Source organism: Chlorocebus sabaeus, chromosome 7 (assembly GCF_047675955.1).
Source record: "Chlorocebus sabaeus isolate Y175 chromosome 7, mChlSab1.0.hap1, whole genome shotgun sequence".
Taxonomy (NCBI): Eukaryota; Metazoa; Chordata; class Mammalia; order Primates; family Cercopithecidae; genus Chlorocebus; species Chlorocebus sabaeus.
Window position 1 is genome coordinate 137,611,724 of NC_132910.1, and position 15,550 is coordinate 137,627,273.

Genomic DNA, 15,550 nt, shown 5'->3' on the forward strand with positions numbered 1-15,550 from the left:
AAAGCAAGTGAGCTACTTACTAGATACAGTGTAAATACAGCCATTCCAAATGGGAGATATTGGCCAAAACAAAGGAGCTTCAGGCCCCATGCAAGTCTGAAATCTAGTGGAGCAGTCAAATCCTAAACATCCAAAATGAGCTCCTTTGACTCCATGTCTCACATCCAGGTCATGCTGATGCAAGAGGTGCATTCCTATGGTCTTCCCTCTCCTGACTGCTTTCACAGGCTGGTATTGTCTGTGGCTTTTCCAGGGGCATGGTGCAAGCTGTTGGTGGATCTGCCCTTCTTGGGTCTGGAGAACAGTGGCCCTTTTTTCTTTTCTTTTCTTTCTCACTTCTTCTCTCTCTCTCTCTCCTTCTCCCTTCCCTTCCCTTCCCTTCCCTTTTTTTTTAACATGGAGTTTCACTCTCGTCACCCAGGCTGGAGTGCAGTGGTGTGATTTTGGCTCACCACAACCTCCATCTCCTGGGTTCAAGTGATTCTCCTGCCTCAGCCTCCTGAGTAGCTGGGATTACAGGCACCTGCCACCACGCTTGGCTAATTTTTTTGTATGTACCTTGGCTCTTTCTAGTCATGGCTGGAGTGGCTGGAATTCAGGGCACCAAGTCCATAGACTGCACACAGCAGAGGGACCCTGGCCCTGGCCCATGAAACCATTTCTTCCTCCTAAACCTCTGGTCCTGTGATGGGAGGGACTGCTTCAAAGATCTCTGACATGCCCTGGAGATGTTTTCCCCATGGTCTTGGGGATTAACATTCAGCTCCTTGCTACTTATGCAAATTTCTGCAGCCAGCTTGAATTTCTCCTCAGAAAATGGGGATTTTCTTTTCTATCACATTATCGGGCTGCAAATTTTCCAAACTTTTATGCCCTTTTCCCCTTTTAAAACTGAATGCCTGTAACAACACATAAGTCACCTCTTAAATGCTTTGTTGCTTGGAAATTTCTTCTGCCAGTTACCCTAAATCATCTCTCTCAAGTTCAAAGTTCCACAAATCTCTAGGGCAGGGGCAAATTGTTGCCGGTCTCTTTGCTAAAATATAACAGGAGTCACCTTTGCTCCAGTTCCCAACAAGTTCCTCATCTCCATCTGAGACCACCTCAGCCTGGATTTCATTGTCCATATCATTATCAGCCTTTTAGTCGAAGCCATTCAGCAAGTCTCTAGGGAGTCCCAAACTTTCTCACAGTTTCCTTTCTTCTTCTGAGCCCTCCAAGCTGTTCCAACCTCTGCCTGTTACCCAGTTGCAAAGTCGCTTCCACATGGTTGGCTATCTTTGCAGTAGCACCCCACTCTACTGGTACCAGTTTACTGCATTAGTCTGTTTTCACACTGCTGATAAAGACATGCCTGAGACTGGTCAATTTACAAAAGAAAGAGGTTTAATGGACTTATAGTTCCCCAGGGCTGGGGAGGCCTCACAATCATAGCAGAAGGCAAGGAGAAGTCACATCGTATATGGATGGCAAGAGACAAAGAGTGAGAGCTTGTGCAGGGAAACTCCCCCTTGTAAAATCATCAGAGCTTGTGAGACTTACTCACTATGCTGAGAACAGCTTGGGAAAGACCTGCCCCCATGATTCAGTTACCTCCCACTGGGTCTCTCCCACAACACATAGGAATTTGAGATGAGATTTGGGTGGGGACACAGCCAAACCATATCAGACACCAACACCTTCTAATGTTTCCTTGTGTCCTCTCCCCTCATTATTGTAGTAAGAACACTTAACATGAGAACTTTTAACAAATTTTGGAATGCACCACATCATTTTGCTAACTATAGGCAGTATGTTGTAAAATAGATCTCTAGAATTTATTCAACTAGCATAACTAAAACTTTATACCAATTGAACAACAACTCCACATTTCCCCTATTCCTGAGTTTCTGGGAATGACCATTGTGTTCTTTGATTCTTTACGTTTGAGTATTTTACATCCCTCATATAAGTAGAATCATGCAATATTTGTCCTCCTGTAACTGGCTTATTTTAACATTATGTCTTTTGGGTACATCCAAGTTTTCACACATGCAAGATTTTGTTGTTTTAGAAGGCTGAGTAATATTCCATTGTATTATACACCACATTTTCTTTATCCATTTGTCTATCAATGGACATCTTTTATTGAACAATTTGTTAGTTTTTTGTGGTCAAAGAATAAGATCATGTCCTTTATATGATTTATATTCTTTGGTTGTTATTTTAGAAGCCCTTCTCCATTTCAATAGTATAAATATATACATTTCTGTCTTTTTTATTCTTACATGGTTTTGAGTTTTTCAGTATAACATTGAACTTTTAAAACACCTTGACTTTTTGAGTATGGTGTGAATTAAGATATTTGTTCCTTTTATTACCACATTAACAGTTATTCACCTCATTATAATTTATTCAGTTGGTCTAGACTTTTTCCTATATATTTGCCACCTTTATTATAATTTAAATCGACATATACACCTGGATTTATTTTTGGTCTGTCTACACAGGGCTATCGATCTATTGTTTAATTCTTAGAGATTTATGTGGATATGTGGTAGGTATATGTCCTCACTCACTGTGCTTATTTTCAACATTTTTTCCACTACATTTATTTTTTTTCTCTTCTGGATGAACCAAGAATAATCTGTCAAGCTGCTGATAAAAATTCTTTATAAAGTTAAAGATTGCATAGAACTTATAAATTAAATTGGGAGAATTGAATTTCCTATGACATTGAAGTTTCTCAACCAAAATATTTTTACCCATTTCTATTTTTCACTTTTTTAAAGATATGTGAAACAAAATTTATAGCCCTTTTAAAAAGAACCTTCTACTCATTAGGATTATTTCTCATTTTTTGTTTTTTGCTGCTATTTTGAGTGCGTTTTTTTCTCAATTTCATTCTAATTGATGGTTAGATGGTTAGTAAATGGTTAGAAAATTATTTATTTTTATATGATGATACTGAACCTGGCCACTTTGAACTCTTGTGCCATTTTATAAAAATTTATTTTCTTGGATTGAGTATCTAGAAAAAGAGTGAAATAATGTCTGAAAATAATAAATTTTGCCTCTGTTTTTCAATATTTGTACTTTTCTCTTCATTCTATTCTTAAATAATATATTAATGATGAAATATAGATATATATGTATTCATTGTCTCTCATACAAAGAGGAGACTTGACAAGCTGAAAGCAAAACAGATTTGCATTAAAAACAGAACCTAAAATGCAAGGATACTGAAAGTTAGGTCACTTTAATACCAATTGGTGCCTATAAGATAATGTTGAAAATATACACATGGGCCAAGTGTGGTGACTCATGCTTGTGATCCCAACACTTTGGGAGGCCTACATGGGTGGATCACGAGGTCAGGAAATTGAGACCATCCTGTCTAACATGGTGAAACCCTGTCTCGACCAAAAATACAAAAAATTAGCCGGGCGAGGTGGCGGGCACCTGTAGTCCCAGCTACTCAGGAGGCTGAGGCCGGAGAATGGCATGAACCCGGAGGCAGAGATTGCAGTGAGCCGAGATTGCACCATTGCACTCCAGCCTGGGCAACAGAGCGAGACTCTGTCTCAAAAAAAATAAAAATAAAAATAAAAAAGAAAGAGAAAATATACACATGATATTTGCCAAGTTTTGAATATAGGAGCATGTTGTGCTTTGTACATACTTTAAAATAGCCACAAATGACTGGGCGAGGCGTCTCTCACTTGTAATCCTAGCACTTAAGGAGGTCTAGGTGGGCAGATCACCTGCGGTCAGGAGTTTGAGACCAGCCTGACCAACATGATGACATCCCATCTCTACTAAAAGTGCATGCCTGTAATCCTAGCTACTCAGGAGGCTGGAGCACAAGAATCGTTTGAACCCAGGAGGTGGAGGTTGCTGTGAGTCAAGATAGGGCTGTCAGCCTGGGTGACAGAGTGAGACTCTGTCTCAAAAAAAAAGAAAAGAAGAAGAAGAAGAAGAAGAAAAAAGCCACAAATGCTAGTAAAATAATACATTCCTAAAAGATACTATTTAATGGTTTCTCCTAAAAGATACTGTTTAGTAATTACTCCTATTATTCTAACAACATTGGCATTAGAATTTAGAACATAATTAAGAGAGTCTTCCTCCAAAAATATGTAACAATGGGACGTATTAGTGAATGGCAAATGTACAGTGAGAATGAGAGGCGAGAGTACCAGGACAGGCCTTGTTTAAATTATGTAATACATTTAAAAAATCCACAGAGAATAAACATGAGCTTAACTAAATAAAATGACTTCTGTTTGTTTAAATTTTTTGTCAGATAAACATTAAGTGATACAACAGTCATTCTGAGTGGTGTGAGATGGTGGTATCTTATTGTGGTTTTGATTTGCATTTCTCTAATGATCAGTAATGTTGAACTTTTTTTTCATATGCCTGTAGCTGCATGTATTTCTTCTTTTGAAAAGTGTCTGTTCATGTCCTTTGTCCACTTTTTAATGCGATTGTTTGTTTTTATTCTTGTAAATTTATTTAGGTTCCTTATAGATTCTGGATACAAGACCTTTGTCAGATGCATAGTTTGCAAATATTTTCTCCCATTTGTCAGTTTTTTGTTTTGTTGCAATTGCTTTTGGAGACTTCAGTAACAGATGCTGCCAAGATTGTGGAGGAAAGGGAACACTTATGCATTGTTAAGGGGAGTGTGAATTAGTTCCACCATGGTGGAAAGCAGTGTGATAATTTCTCAAAGAGCTAAAATAGAACTGCCATTCAACCCAGCAATCTCATTACTGGGTATGCACCCAAACGAATATATATTGTTCTGTCATAAAGACACATGCATGCATATGTCCATTGCAGCACTATTCACAATACCAAAGACGTGGAATCGATGTAAATGCCCATTTATGGTAGAACGGATGAAGAAAATGTGGTACATATACCCCACGGAATACTATGCAGTCATAGAAAAGAACAAGATCATGTCCTTTGCAGAAACATGGATGGAACTGGAGGCCATTATCCTTAGCAAACTAATGCAGGAACAGAAAACCAAATACTGCATGTTCTCACTTATAAATGGGAGCTAAATAGTGAGAACACATGTACACCAAGAGGGGAACAACACACACTGGGACTTACCTGAGGGTCAGAATTGGGAGGAGGGAAAGGATCAGAAAAAACAACTGTGGGTAGTGGGCTTAGTACCTGGGTGATGAAATAATCTGTACAACAGACCCCCATGATATGAGTTTACCTATGTAACAAACCTGAACATATACCCCTAAGCCTAAAATAAAAGTTATAAATAAATAAATAAAATAAAATTCAAGTGTATGAAACATTTATTATTATTATTATTATTACTATTTTTAAAGGACTTGCTGGGAATGTATTGCAATTGCATTGTTACTGTCGTTCACCTATTTACCTTAACAATATTGAGGTTTTCCAACTGGTGAACGTGGTATATCTTCCCATTTATCCAGGTTTTCTTTAATTTCTCTCAGCAAGATTTGTAGTTTTCAGTGTACAGGTATTGTACCTATTTTGTTAAATTTAACCATATGTAATTTATACTTTGTATGCTATTTCCTATTTTCATTCATAGCATATAAAAATATAATAGATTTTTAAATATTGACCACATATCCTGTGGCCTTGCTAAATTCATGTATTAGTTTGTTTTTTGAAATAAATCCTATTCTTTTAATTTTTAAATAATTTCTTATAAATTCTATTTTTTCTGCATAGAAGATCTGTCCTCTGTAAATAAAAACATTATTTCATCCTTTCCAAAAAAAAAAATTCAGTGATGTGATGTCCATGTTGCTCTGAGGGCATCACTAGGATGGGGAGCACGTCCTCCCAATTTTCAGCGTGGAGATATGTTCCATGTAACCTATTCATTGTGAAGGCAACCCAAAAGTCCTATAGACAGTGCTTTTGGACAAACATAGGAATGGAACCTTCTGCTGTTGAAGTTTGAAACTGGTATTTGTTTTATCTGAGTTCCTTCCTCAGGAAACTACCTTCAAGCCTCTCACAAAAAGCATCAAAGAACTGAACCCAGATCACCACACCAGATGCTGGACCCCTCATTCACCAGGATTGCTTCCTTGCCCCTCTCGAGTTCCTGATTTCTTACACATTGTTACATTTCTTGGCTGCTATATAAAGCCCTGGTTTTAGTCAGTCAGGGAGATGGATTTGAGACTGCGGCGTCTCCTCAGTTGCAGCACCCAATCAAAGCCTTCTCCCTTGGCAATACTCATTGTCTCAGTGATTGGCTTTCTGTGCAGCGAGCGCAGGACCAAGACTGAACCCTTGGTGTGTTGGTAACAATTGTTCAACAATCATTTGTTGTGACCCTTATCTTTCCTTCTCTTTTAATTTTCTTGAGCTCATATTTTATTTTTCATTCATTATATGGTGTTCTAATTTAATTATATTGAATTAATAAGCAAGTTATTCTGTTGATGCCCTCCAGAATATTATCTCATGGTATTTATATCATTTCACTTAATGTCTCTTCATGAATTGGGACTCACAGCTTTGGAACTGCAGTGAATAGTTTGAGCTTGGATCATGTATCATTCATTTCTTTTTGGGAGTTCACTTTAGTGTGCCTCAGGGTGGGAATAATACAACTTTAATTCATGATCTTTAAAGGAAGCCCCTTGGATCATATATTGATGATAGGATGAAAGGATCTCAATAAAGCAGAACTCATTTGAGATTAGGTCACATTTCATTTCAAAATTATTAGGTTGAAGTTGCTGATTTAGTGGGCTATTGTATGGGCTGATAATTGTTAAAATGATCTCATTTCTTGGATTTTGATAGCATGAGGAACAGAGACGGGCAATCATATCCTTCAGTATTTCCTTCTTGTGACAAGATATGACCATGGAAGCATTGATCTACTAAAGGAAATACTGTTTCATCAACTGCACTGAGCTATCCAGAGTCCGGAAATATAATAAAAACCATTAATATATTGCTAAATACATTAATTTAGCTAAAGGGTTTCTGTTTCTTTAACTGCTAACTCAGTTATTTTAGTAACATAATGGTTAAATCAGTAGAGGTTCTTTTCTTCAAATTATATTTGCAGGGAGTCAGTAAGATAGATTTTACCTTCTTGGGAAAATGAGTCACTGGGGAAATATCTGTAGGTCTTCTTTGGAAGAATACTCTAGAGGCTATTGTGGTCAAGCATCTAAAAACTTGTGATAGATTTTGTTGATTCAATTTCAGTGTGGGATCTTTAGAGAAGAGTAGAACTATTCTGTTAGGATAACGATTTACTTCGATAGAGAGATCACAAAGATCCACAATATCAAAAGATTCAAGATCATTTGCACCTAACTTAAAATTGGAATAATAGTGTAAAATATAAAAAAACCTGTGCTTAATATGTGTCATATGCTTTCTATGTTAAATATATATTTAATATGCTAAACATATAGGAAGTTCTATAGTTTTCATTGTCAAGTTATATTGTAAGATAGAAAAAAAGACAGGCCTCGTTTGCATTTGAAAATAGAAATGCAGAAATAAGAAAATGAATAATTCTAGTATCAGACTGTGTTTCTTCTGAAATGGAGAACTACTTTAAGAAAAACGAATTTTCATCTGAATTGGTGAAAAATTGACAACTTTCCCTTACTTTTTAAAATGTAAATAGAGTGGCTGGAAACTAAAAAAGTAATCAGAAAGTAAGATCAGCTTTCTCTGCACCTGTGTCAGCTAACCATAGGAATTCTGAGGAGAAAAAGTGAAACATTACTTAACATCATCTATTAAGGAACTTTTTCTCTTGAGTTCTTTAATAAGTTGCTGTTTAGACTGCAAGAGGATGTTTAACATCCAGAAGCATAACCCTGAAATCTCAAGACTTCTGCTTACAATTGCCTATAAAAGTATTCTAATTTACTGATTGGAATGTTTTCCATATACAATTAAGAAACAATTTAGCATGTTATTATTTTAATTTTGCATTCTTCAATGTAATTTTACATCAGATTTATTGATTATAGATTTGTGTGTCTTTCTCATTATTTGGCTTCACAGTAATTCCCCAGGATACTTTGTCCGTAAAGCCACTTTAAAATGTCATCCACATCACAAATGTTACAAATCCTGTTACAGCAGTTCGCCCGAGATTCTGCACACGTTTTTCCAGTGTGCAGTGAAGTGAAGATAACTGAAATGCTGTATAGTGGATGGATTTGGCCTGGAAGTCATCCCAAAGATCTACTGGAGTATAATAGGGCTTCAGACTGGATCAAATAGGAATTCTCAGTGTTTCAACGGAATAAAGGGAAATTCCACACAAGGCAGTTTTCCCCCTCCGTATATAGTAAAGATTTAATGACAGTCCCTGGAAAGATTGTACTGGCAATGTTTGAAGTATCACATTGTCTTTTGGGGATTAATTGTTCCTAAATGTGATACGAACAAATTTCCTCAGAGCTCCTACGTCTTCTAAAGATAGCTGTACTATGTGCTGTGCTTGACTGAAACGATGCAAAATGACTTTTCCATATTCAACTGTCTCTTCGGCACTTCTCAAATTTTAACCAGTAATGGATTTTAGTGACTAAAAAGGTAGTTGTACGTTGACTGGACGACAGTAAATGTTTCCATTCTAATTAGAGAATAGCAGAATGGGAAGTGACCATGGAAATAATCTGATTGATTGATTGGTTTTTGCTTTATCAAGTATGTGAGATATTACATACAAAGCTTTGCTTAGTAACTCCTAATTTCAACATCTCCATCCCGGCTGCATATCCCATTCCAGTTTCTGTTTCTTATCCTCTGTCTTTCCACCCTATTCCTGGATTTAAACTCCTTGAAATCAATTCTCCACCTCTGAGATTGAGTGGAAAAGCCTAGAAGGCAGCAGATCCTTGAGATTGTGGCCTTGAGGGTTTGAGGGAGACAAAACTTGCCAAACTTGAATTTCCCTCAACTCTGGTTGGGTTCCTTGTTGGAGCTGCCTTGGTGCGGAAAGCCAGTGTAGTAGAGCGCAGTGAGAATCGCAGGGAAATGCCTCTGAAGGCTTGTCTATCACAGTGGTTCTCAGAGCGCATTCTGATGGTCCTTGGAAGGTTTCTGAGTAGCTTTCAGGGTATCTGCAACTCAAAACAAGGCTCAGGGTGATACCAACTCATTATTTACCCTTTTCACTCACATTTTATACCAATGGCACAAAAGCAATGATATATAAAATGGCTGGTGCCTTAGCACACATCACGGTAGTGGCACCAACATGCAGTGGTTACTGTATTCTTTATTGTTATACATGTGCATTCAAACAAAACAAAACAAAGCAATCCGCTGGCTTTGCTTAAGAATGTTCTTGATGAAACAATAAGAATCATTAATTGTATTAATTTCAGTCTCTGAGTGCACATCTAGAAGAACGAGAAGTGTAAATAAAGCACTTCTACTGCTTACTGAATCCAGTGGGTGACCTAAGGAAAAGTCTCCAACCAACTGTTTGAGGACAAACTATGTTATTCACACCAACTATAGTTATTCAGACTTGCCTATTTCATAGACATTTTCTTGAAAATGAAGTGAGCTTTTCACCGGAAGTGAAACCACTGATAATGTGTGCTGCCAGTGAAAATTAGAATTTTGGAAAACTTGTATCTGCCTCTGTGAAACTGGTTGCTTCCTAATACAGACTTTTCTTATAAGATCAGTAGTAGTATCAAAATGTGATTTTTTTTGTATTGATTAATGAAATGTGTCAATATTTGGAAGATCTATATACTTCAATAAACCAATGTTTTCCACATGGCCATGCATGATATTGCAAAAATCGTGCCTGAGTAAAAAAGACCTGTTCCAGCTGTATGCTAGAGCAGTGGATTTTAATAGAACAGAGCACAAAGAATTCACTAATATGATATCCACATTGCAGCTGTCTTTTAAAAACTATGAATTGTCAAGTTTTGGTGTAGTAGTAAAGAATCATATCCACAGTTATCTGAAAAGGCAATTAAAATACTTCTCCTGGCTGGGCGTGGTGGCTCATGCCTGTAATCCCAGCACTTTGGGAGGCCGAAGTGGGCAGATCACGAGGTCAGGAGATCGAGACCATCCTGGCCAACAAGGTGAAACCCCATCTCTACTAAAAATACAAAAATTAGCCGGGCATGGCGGCAGGCACCTGTAGTCCCAGCTACTCAGGAGGCTGAGGCAGGGGAATTGCTTGAACCTGGGAGGCAGAAGTTGCAGTGAGCCAAGATTGGCCACTGCACTCCCGCCTGGCGGATAGAGGGAGACTCCATCTCAACAACAACAACAACAACAACAACAACAACAACAACAACAACAAATACTCCTCCCTTTTCCTCACACATAACTGTGTGAGAATGCTTTAGTTCATACACATTAAACAAAACTTTTCAAATTTTCCATTAGGTCAGACACTAAGGAGATTTGTGAAATGTAAAATAGTGCCACTCTTCTTATTCATTTTTTTTGAAAATATGGTTATTTTGCATGAGAATATATTATATATATTAACATGTAATGGGTTACTATACTATTGGTTTTTAAAATAAATAACAATAAATATGCATTTCTCAATTTTGAATATAGTAAATATTGGTAGATATGATCCACATGAACAGAAGCCTTTGAAGTCTTCAGTATTTTTTAAGAATATAGAGGGGAGATCCTAAGACTATGTAGTTTAAGACCTGCTGCTTTAGACAAATACTTCTGGAAAAAATTCTACAGCAAGTAAAAACCAAAAAACAACAATAAAAACCCAAACATCTCAATTTGCTATTGTGCAAAAAATAATTTTATCATGTTTTCATTATTTTTTATAAATAAAATTTTGCAAGTTATTTGCCATAAGAATGATGAGATATATACCTTCTGATTCAGTTCCAAAAGATTGCTGTAATTGTAATTGTGCTAGATAATATATAATAATCAATGGATTAGCCAAATTGTCATTCCTCAAAATTTTTAACTTTTTGGTGTCTATTAATTCTTTACAAAATAAATGTGTGCTACTTTATGACACCCACCTTGCATTCCACAACACCCTATTCCATTCTGTATTTCCAGTGAGATGCTCAGCACTAAACAGCATAGAGTAGGGTATTCCTCTAAGCCCTGGCCAGCGAGGAGGCTGCTGATAACTCACCTTGTGTGGGGGACAGTCGTTTGTTCTTTGTTTGTTTCTTTTGGAGCTCCAGATCCCTGTCTGTGCGTGAGTTCCCATCCACCAGCTGCTGTGGGTGCTGACTGCACAGGGGCTGCAGCTACAGGCCTGAAAGGACGGCTCTTGGCCTAGGGGAGCTGCCTTGTGCTGGAGGCGATGGTGCCATTCCCGGTGGCCTGCAGCCAATGGCTGATGGATGCAGGTATGAAAGGCCCCTTGCCTCCATGGAGGACCCACTGTAGGTAAGACCTACCCTCTGGTGCAATTTTTATGCTCCACAGCTCTCCAAGCACCAAGCAGGGCCTAGATCACAACTAAAATCACACTCTGCTTGGCTTTTCCCCTTCCCTATTCTTTCCCCAACTTTACCCCAGGTTCCTCCTGGGTGCTGTTCCTTAATAATAATCCTTCAGGGCCACAGACAAGAATTTTTGTCCTGAATATCCCACCTTAAATGACTGAACTGAGACATAATTCCGTTTGTTCTTGGGGTGAGGGATTTGGGCCCCCAGATGGGGCCTTTGAGTAAGGACCAATGAGGGTGTGAACCTTCCATTATAAACATTATTCTTTCCTTTTATATCCTTGACTATGACTATATTTTATAACCTAAGTTTCTGTCATCGTTGATGTGATAAGTATAAGGAATTCATTGTAAATGAAAAGCTTACACTGTTTTGAGAACTTTGACTAAAAGAGTTGTTCTCAGCTGGGATGATCTTATCCCCCTGGGTGGGACATTTGGCAATTTTGATTGTTGCAAATGGGGGAAGGGCTGTAGTGCATAAGGGATGAGGCTACACATCCTGCTAGGTACAGACACAGCCCTCTGAAACAAAGAGTTATCCAGCCCATAATGTCAGCAGTACTAAGCCTGGGAAATCTGACTGAAAGTAAAAAATTTTCCAATATAGTGTTCATTAATAATGGAGGGCAGTCTTTCCACAAAAACTATTTGTGTAACTCAAGTTACAGAAATAAAGACTTATAATTATTTGTCCTCCTTAGAAGATATAATTGTATCTGTTTTCTTCTTGGTACATCTCATAAGGAGGAAAAAAAAAAACACTTCATGCTAAAAGTATTCAGTTTCATTGATCTTCCCCAGAAATTGACGAGGGTGATGAAAGCAGAACTGTTTATGTTAGTTTTAGAGTTCCTGTTTATGTCAAATGAATTTGAATAAAACAACTAGAGCAGAAATTGTAAATAAGTACTCCTCCCATCTGCTCATGTTTTCATTTAAGACAAAGTGTAAGAGAAAATGTTGAAAGGCAACAGCCTGATATTCTGGCCATAGTATTCCTGGAATGTTATGGGGTCATTCTCACTCAGCACTTGGCACCTTTAGCAAAACAGTCTTTGTGCTTATGAGTAGTTTGTGAAATAACTGCATTAAGGACTTTTCTGTTCTGGCTTAAATTAAAAAATGATTACTTTGAAGTATCACCATGTACTATATCTTAAAAGAATAAAACATCAGTACAAATCAATTAATTATCCTTTGACTTTGACCTGAAATGGCTACTGCTGAGTGCTGTGTATTCATCACAGAAATCTTGACCTTCCCTTTCAGTGTTGTTAGTGGGGCTACCGGCTACCGGGTGCATGTAGATATTAATTTGCTCTAACTCATTCTTGTCACAGTGATATTTCCATTGCATTCCATCCTGTTTGGCTCAAGGCATTTTCAGACTCTTTGAAAAAAAAAATCTTCTTTTTCTTCTCTATAAAATCTTTTCTACTTCTAATTCTTTGTCTTTATACTATCCCCAAATCTGAGAGCAAAAATTCCTTTTGGTTTCTTGTTCATGAACATGTTTATGTATGAACTTTCTTTTACAGTAAAAGATTAATTGGCAGTGCGCCTTTTGGCTCAAGTTTGTCTTTTGTTCTCTGGCTCTGTTATCTCTCTTGGCCCAAGTTCAAGCATCTCCTTCAGCATCCACTTCTGTGGTGTGTCCTGTCTTTGCAGGTAGGAACTCAAGGTGTCTGGTTTTAAGCCAAATATTCTCAGCAAAAGTAGAATTGACCCATAAATACTTTTGATTCTATTCTTAAAGAAGTCGTCTTCAACTTCTCTCATTTTCAGTGGACTACATATATTGCGAGGGCTTCAGTAATGGAGGAAGCATGAATATGTTCCAGATATTTTAAAGGGAAATATACTGAAAATCGAGTCGTGGTTGCATTTTTCTCCCCCTTCATAAATGGCAATACATTTCTCAGTCTTGTTTGTCCAGTGAATTTCAAAAATTAGCCCAAAAAGTACAAACGGAGTGATGGTCTATTTCATTGTTTTCAAATGTTTATTTATTTTTTAATACAGATTTTAAAAATTTAATTTACTTTGAAGTTCCAGGGTACTTGTGCAGGTTTGTTACGTAGGTAAACATGTGCCATGGTAGTTTGCTGCACCTACCAACCTATCACCTAGGTATTAAGCATGGCATGTATTAGCTATTTTTCCTGATGCTTTCCACCCGCCCCCAACCCAGTTCCTTCCCTGACAGGCCCCAGTGTGTGTTGCTCCCCTCCCTGTGTCCATGTGTTCTCACTGTTCAACTCCCACTTATAAGTAAGAACTTGTGGTGTTTGCTTTTCTGTTCCTGCATTAGTTTGCTGAGGATAATGGCTTCCAGCTCCATCCATGTCTCTGCAAAGGACATGATCTCATTCCTTTTTACAGCTGCATAGTATTCTGTGGTGTATATGTACCACATTTTCTTTATCCAGTCTATCATTGATGGGCATTTGGGTTGATTCTATGTCTTTGCTATTGTGAATAGTGCTGCAATGAACATAGGTGTGCATGTATCTTTACAGTACAATGACTTACATTCCTTGAGTATATACCCAGTAACAGGATTGGTGGATCAAATGGTGTTTCTGGTTCTAAATCTTTGAGGAATCAAAAAGCTATCTTCCACAATGGTTGAACTAATTTACATTTCCACCAACAGTGTAAAAGCATTCCTATTTCTTTACAATCTTGCCAGCATCTGTTGTTTCTTGACTTTTTAAATAATCACCATTCTGATTGGCATGAGATGGTATCTCATTGTGGTTTTGATTTGCATTTCTCTGGTGATCAGTGATGTTGAGCGTTCTTTCATGTTTGTTGGCTGCATGTATGTATTCTTTTTAGAAGTGTCTGTTCGTGTCCTTGGCCCACTTTTTAGTGGGGTTGTTTTGTTGTTGGTGGGTGGGTTTTTTTGTTTGTTGTTTTTTGTTTGTTTGTTTGTTTGAGACAGAATCTCGTTGTGTCACCCAGGCTGGAGTGCAGTGGCACAATCTCGGCTCACTGCAACCTCCACCTCCTTGGTTCAAGCAATTCTTCTGCCTCAGCCTCCTGAGTAGCTGTGACCACAGGTGTGCACCACCACGCCTGGCTAATTTTTGTATTTTCAGTAGAGACGTGGTTTCACAATATTGGCCAGGCTGGTCTCGAACTCCTGACCTCGTGATCTGCCCACCTCGACCTCCCAAAGTGCTGGGATTACAAGTGTGAGTCACCGCGCCTGGCCATGGTTGTTTGTTTCTTTCCTGTAGGTTTACTTAAATTCGTTGTAGATTCTGGACATTAGACCTTTGTCAGATGGATAGGCTGCAATAATTTTCTCACATTCTGTGGGTTGTCTGTTCACTCTGATGATATTTTCTTTTGCTGTCCAGAAGCTCTTTAGTTTAGTTAGATTTCATTTGTCAATGTTTGCTTTTGTCGCAATTGCTTTTGGTGATTTCATAATAAAGTCCTTGCCCATGCTTATGTCCTGAATGGTATTGCCTAGATTTTCTTCTAGGGTTTTTATAGTTTTGAGTTTTACATTTCAGTCTTTAATCCCTCTAGAGTTAATTTTTTGTATAAGGTGTAAGGAAGGAGTCTAGTTTCAATTTTCTGCATATGGCTGGTCAGTTCTCCCAGCACCATTTATTAAATAGGGAATCCTTTCTCCATTGCTCATTTTTGTTGGATTTATTGAAGATCAGCTGGTTGTAGATGTGTGGTTTCATTTCTGAGTTGTTTGTTCTGTTCCATTGGTCTATGTGCCTGTTTTGTGCCAGTACCATGCTGTTTTTCTTACTGTCGCCAGAGGTACAAAGAGAAGTTGATACCATTTCTTCTGAAAGGATTCCAAACAATTGAAAAGAAGGGACTCCTCCCTAGCTCATTTTATGAGGCAAGCGTCATCCTCATACCAAAACCTGACAGAGATACAACAACATAAATTTCAGGCCAATATCCCCGATGAACATCGATGCAAAAATCCTCAAAAAAATACTGGCAAATCGAATCCAGCAGCACATTAAAAAGCTTATCCACCACAATCGAGTCGGCTTCATCCCCAGTATGCAAGGCTGGTCCAACATATGCAAATCAAC